The sequence below is a fragment of the Callithrix jacchus genome, chromosome 3, assembly GCF_049354715.1.
Source record: "Callithrix jacchus isolate 240 chromosome 3, calJac240_pri, whole genome shotgun sequence".
Taxonomy (NCBI): Eukaryota; Metazoa; Chordata; class Mammalia; order Primates; family Cebidae; genus Callithrix; species Callithrix jacchus.
This window is the reverse complement of record NC_133504.1, coordinates 28206544-28213198: the sequence shown is the minus strand read 5'-3', so window position 1 is coordinate 28213198 and position 6655 is coordinate 28206544.

The window sequence follows — 6655 nt, the reverse complement described above, 5'->3', positions numbered from 1 at the left end:
GAATTGCCTTGCATGAAATTGCCTTGCCTGAATTTGCCTGGATTTGCGTTACCAGGAATTGTCTTGCCTGGAATTGTATGAAATTGTATTGCCTGGAATTGCCTTGCCTATAATATTCTGGAGTTGCCTTGCCTGGAATTGCCTGAAATTGCCTTGCTTGGAATCGCCTTGCCTTGTATTTCTTCACATTTCCTTGTTTAAAATTGACTTGAATTGCATGGAATAGCCTTGCCTGAAGTATCCTGGAATTGCCAAGCCTGGAATTGTTTTTCCTGAATATGCCTTACCTGGAATTGCCTTGCCTTGCCTGAAATCGCCTTGCCTTGTATTTCCTAGAGTTTTCTTGTTTAAAATTGCCTTGATTAAAATAGCCTTGACAAGCCTTGCCTAAAATTTCCTCACATGGAATAGCCTGAAGTTGTATTGGCTCGAATTGCCTTGGCTGGAATTGCCTGGATTTGCCCTGCCTAAATTTTCTTGCCTGTTATTTCCTGAAATGTTCTTGACTCTAGTTCCATTTCCAGGAAATTCCTGGAGCTGCCTTATCTGGAATTGCCTTGCCTGGTATTGCCTGAAATTACCTTGACTGCAATGGCCTTTTTTGGAATTGCCTTGCCAGGAATTGCCTTGCATGAAATTGCCTGTCCTAAAGTTTACTGGAATTGCCTCACCTAAAATTATTTTGACTTGAATTGCATGGAATTGCTTTGCCTAAAATTATCTTACATTGAGTTGCCTGGAATTTTCTTACCTGTAACTGTGTTGCCTGGTATTGCCCGGGATTGCCTTGCCTGGAATTGCCTTTTTATAGTTGCCTTGCTGGAATTGCCTTTACTGGAATGGACTGGAATGGCTCTACATGAGAATGCCTTGCCGAGAAATTGCTGGAATTGCCGTGCCTTGCTTGAAGTTGCCTACATTTGCCTTGCCAGGAATTGTCTTGCCTGGAATTGTCTGAAATTGCCTTGCCTGGAATTGCGTTGCCTATAATTTGGAGTTGCCTTGCTTGGAATTGCCTTGCCTGGAATTGTTTGAAATTGCGTTCCCAGGAGTCGCCTTGCCTTGTATTTCCTAGAGTTTCCTTGTTTAAAATTGCCTGGATTAAAATGGCCTTGACAAGACTTGCCTGAAATTTCCTCGCTTGGAATTTCCTGAAGTTGTATTGGCTCAAATCGCCTTGGTTGGAGTTGCCTAGAATTGCCCTGCCTAAACTTTTTTTGCCTGTTATTCCCTGAAATGTCCTTGATTCTAGTTTTATTTCCAGGAATATCTTGGAGTTGCCTTATCTGGAATTGCCTTGCCTAATATTTCCTGGAATTTCCTTGACTCCAGTGGTTTTTCCTGGAATTGCCTGAAATTTTTGTACCTGGGATTGCATTGCCTGTAATTGTGTGGAGTTACTTTGCCTTAAATTGCCTTTCCTGGAGTATCCTGGAATTGCCTTGCCAGGAATTGTTTTGCCTGGATATGCCTTGCCTGGAATTGCCTCACCTGGAAATGCCTAAGATTGCATAGCCTGGATTCGCCTGCCTGACATTCCAGGAAATAGCCTGTTCTGGAATTGCCTTGTCTGAAATTGCATTGAATTGCCTTGCCTGGGATTGCCCTGCCTGGAGTTTTTTTGTTTTCTTGTTAAAAATTGCCTTGATTGAAATTTCCTGGAAAAGACTTGCCTGAGATTGCCTTGATTGGCATTGCCTGAAGTTGCCTTGTCTGTGGTAGACTGAAATTGCCCTGCCTGGAATTTCCTTACCTGATATTTCCTGGCTGTTTATCTACTCGAATTTCCTCGCCGGGAATTGCCTTTAGTTGTGTTGTTTGTAATTGTTTTTTTCAAAATTGCCTAATAAGTTTTATTTGGGATTACATTTTCTGCAATTCCCTGGAATTGTCTTGCCAAACATTGTGTTTCCTGAATTTGCCTTGCCTGGAATTGCCTGTTGTTGACTTTCCAGAAATTTTTATATTTGGGCATGGTGAAAAGACCAACCCAAAAATTGTGTTCTCTAAAATTACCCATAACTTCCTGGCCTGGAATTGTCTTGCCTTGAACTTGCTGGAATTGCCTTGGCTGGAGTTGCTTGGAAATGCCTTGCCTAAAATTTTTTGCCTGAAATTGTCTGGGATTTTTTATATCGAATCTCCTCATTGATTGAAATTGCCTGGAAAAGCCTTGCCTGAAATTGCCTTGATTGGAATTGCCGAAAATTGCCTTGCCTGAAATATTCTGGAATTGCCTTGGCTGGAATTGCTTTGCCTAAAATACCCATTTCTGAAATTGCATTGCATTTAATTGCCTGAAATTGCCTTGCCTGGACTTGCCTTCTTTATAATTGCCTCGCTGAAATTGCCTTTATTGGAATTGCCTGAAATTGCCATAGCTGGAAGTGCCTTGCTTAGAAATGCCTGGAAATGCCTTGTCTAATTCTGCTTTTCCTGGAATTCCCTGAATTTGCCTTGCCAGGAATTGCCTTGCATGAAATTTCCTGTCTTGGAGTTGACTGGCATTGCCTTACATAAAATTATTTTAACTTGTATTGCATGAAATTGCCTTGCCTAAAATTACCTTGCCTCGAGGTGCCTGGAATTATCTTACCTAAAATTGTTTTGCCTGGTATCGCCCGGAATTGCCTCGCCTGTAAATGCCTTTTATATAATTGCCTTCCTAAAATGGTTTTATTTTGGAATTGCCTGGAATTGCTCTACCTGAAAGTGCCTTGCCTAGAAATTGATGGAATTTTCTTGCCTGAAACTGCCTTGCGTGGAGTTACCTGGATTTGCCTTGCCAGAAATTGTTTTAACTGGAATTGTTTGCAATTGCCTTGCCTGGAATTGCCTTGCCTATAATTTTCCGGAGTTGCGTTGCAAAAAAATTGCCCCTTCTGGAATTGCTTGAAATTTCCTTGCCTTGAATCGCCTTGCCTTGTATTTCCTAAAGGTACTTTGTTTAAAATTTCCTTGATTAAAATGGCCTTGAAAGCCTTGCCTGAAATTTTCTCCCTTGGAATTGCCTGAAGTTGTATTGGCTCGAATTGCCTTGGCTGGAGTTGCCAGGAATTGCCCTGCCTAAACTTTTCTTGCTTGCTATTCCCTGAAATGGTCTTGATTCTAGCTCCATTTCCCGGAATTTCCTGTAGTGGCCTCATCTGGAATTGCCTTGCCTGATATGTCCTGGAATTATTTTGACTGCAATAATTTTTCCTAAAATTGCCTTATTTGAAATTGCCTGAAATTTTTTACCTGGGATTGCATTGCCTGTAATTGTGTGGAGTTGTTTTGCCATGAATTGCCTTGCTTAAAGTATCCTGGAATTGCCTTGCCTGGAATTGTTTTTCCTGGATATGCCTTGCCTAGAATTGTCTTGCCAGGAAATGCCTAAAGTTAGATTGCCTGGATTTGCCTGCCTGACGTTCCATGAAATGGCATCTTATGGAATTGCCTTTTCTGAAATGGCCTTGAATTGCCTTTCCTGAGATCGCCATGCCAGGAATATTGTTTTTTTGCTTAAATTTGCCTTGATTGAAATTGCCTGGAAAAGCCTTGCCGGAAATTGCCTTGATTGGAATTGCCTGATATTGCCTTGGGTGGAGTTGCCTGGAATTGCCCTGCCTGGAGTTTCCTTACCGGGTATTGCCCGGAAGTTTTTCGACTCGAATTTTCTTGTTTGAAATTGCCTATAGTTGCCTTGTCTGTAATTGCCTTTCCTGAAATTGCCTAATAATTTTTTTTGAAATTTTATTTCCTGTAATTGCCTGGAATTGTTTTGCCTAACATTGTGTTTACTGGATTCGACTCGACTGAAGTTTCCTGCTGCTGACTTTTCAGAAATTTTTTTATTTGGACATGCGTGGAATAACCTGGCCAGGAATTGTGTTCTCTGGAATTGCCTGTAACATCCTTGCCTGAAATTGTCTTCCCTCGAACTGGCTGTAATTGCCTTTGCTGGTATTGCTTGGAAATGCCTTGCCTAAAATTTCTTGCCTGAAATTGTCTGGAATTTTTTTATATCGAATCTCTTTGCCTGAAATTGCCTGGAATGTCCTTGAATTCCCTTGGCTGGAATTGCCTGCAATTGACATGTCTGGAATTGCTTTGCCTTGGATTGCCTAAAATACCCGTTCCCAGAATTGCATTTCATGTAATTGCCTGAAATTGCCTTGCCTGGAATTGCCTTATTTATAATTGCCTTGCTGAAATTGCCTTTCCTGAAATTGCCTGGAATTGTCATACCTGGAAGTGCCTTTCTTCGAAATGCCTGGAAATCCCTTCTATAAAGCTGCTTTTCCTGGAATTCCCTGGAATTGCCTCGCCAGGAATTGCCTTGCATAAAATGTCCTGTCCTGGAGTTGACTGGCATTGTTTTACCTAAAATTATTTTGACTTGAATTGCATGGAATTGCTTTGTCTAAAATTACCTTGAATCGAGTTGCCTGGAATTCTCTTACATGAAATTGTTCTGCCTGGTAAGGCCAGGAATTCTTTTGCCTGGAATAGCATTCCATATAATTGCCTTGCTGGAATGGCCTTTCCTTCAATTGCCTGGAATTGCTCTACCTGAAAGTGCCTTTCCTATAAATTGCTGGAATTTCCTTGCCTGAAACTGCCTTGTCTGAAGTTGCCTGGATTTGCCTTGCCAGGAATTGTCTTGCCTAGAATTGCCTGAAATTGCCTTGCCTGGAATATTCTAAAATTGCCTTGGCTGGAATTGCCTACAATTGCCATGTCTGGAATTGCTTTGCCTTTCATTGCCTAAAACATTCGTTCCTGGAATTGCATTGTATGAAACTGCCTGAAATTGCCTTTTCTGTAATTGCCTTCTTTATAATTGCCTTGCTGAAATTGCCTTTTCTGGAGATGCCTGAAATTGCCATACCTGGAAGTGCCTTGCTTAGAAATGTCTGGAGGGGGAGGACTCAAGATGGCGCTGTGAGAACAACCCAAGATTGGAGCTCTCCTTGAATCCGCAGAGAGGTGAGTCGGAGCTGCATTTCCAGAATGATCTCTGTTGCCCACAGAACGGGGAAATTCCCAAGTATAAAGGAGACGCGGGACGCCAGGCAGTACCTCTGCCTGGTGAAGCCGGCAGCAGGGGTGGCGGCAGCCGGCCCTACCCAGCGTTCCCCACAGGGCGTGCTTGATCGGGTGCCCTGTTGAACCAGCAACCTGAGACTAGAGAGGGCTGGACTTGAGACTGAATGGCACTTGGACAGTGGGCCAGCCCAGGGGATGGCAGGGACAGAGCGTTTGGGGTAGCTCAGTGGGACAAACAAAACTGCGATTTCAAACAATCACTGTGCAGATGGTCCGAGACGCTCTATGGGGGAGGGGCGTCCACCATTACCGAAGCAACCCGCCCCAACTGAGATACACGCCCACTGCTGACACAGCCAGCCGTTGCCGAGGCAACCCGTCCCTACTGAGATACATGCCCACTGCTGATGCAGCCTGCCGTTGCCGAGGCAACCCGCTACAACAGAGAGACTCTGCCGCAGGGCATGGTGGAGACCACAGCAGAACAGCAGAGCCTTCAGCAACAGGGCGAACCACACAACAGCAGGGCAGAGCCTCGGCAGGCAAACAGTGGCTAGTCTGCCTCCTAGCTGGGCAGAAAACCTCAACGGACATCCAAAAATAAAGCCCAAACCCCCCAACACAGAGCATTTGAGGAAAAAAAGGGGTTTTTTAATGAGCTCTGTTGCAGCAGATTCAAACATATCAGCCTAAAAGCCCTGAATGAACAACAGAGCTCACAGCTCAGCAATTGAGTTCCTATAAAGTACAGACTGTCTCCGCAAGCAGCTCCCTGACCCCTCTATATCCAAAAGACTGACATTTGGCAGGCATCATCCTGGGACAAAGATAGCAGAAAAAGAAACTAGTAGCATCCCTCACTGTGCCACAGCTGCTAGAGGTGCACCCCAGACAAGCAGGGCCAGCAGTGGATCTCAGCAGTCATACAACAAAGGGGTTAGACTGGTAGAAGGAAAACCAAGTAACAGAAATATTTCATCATCACCAATCTGGGTGTCCACTCAGAGACCCAATAGAAAAGTCAGCAACTACGCAGACGACCAGCGGACAAATCCACAAAGATGGGAAGAAACCAATGAAAAAAGGAGGAAAACACCTGAAACCAGAACATCTCGCCTCCTAGAAAGGACCAAAACTCCTCACCAGCAAGGGAACAAAGCTGGACGGAGAATGACTGTGACAAAATGACAGAATTAGACTTCAGAAGGTGGATAATGAGAAACTATTGTGAGCTAAAAGAACATGTATTAAATCAATGCAAAGAAACTAAGGAACTTGAAAAAAGATATGAGGAAATGATAACAAGAATGGATAATTTAGAGAGGAATATGAATGAATTAAAGGAACTGAAAAATACAATACGAGAAATTCGCGAAGCATGCACAAGTTTCAATAGCCGAATTGACCAAGCAGAAGAAAGAATATCTGAAGTCGAAGACCAACTCAATGAAATAAAACGAGAAACCAAGATTAGAGAAAAGAGTGCAAAAAGGAATGAACAAAGTCTCCAAGAAATGTGGGACTATGTGAAAAGACCAAACCTACGTTTGATAGGTGTACCAGAAGGGGACGAAGAGAATGAGTCCAAGCTGGAAAATACTCTTCAGGACATCATCCAGGAAAA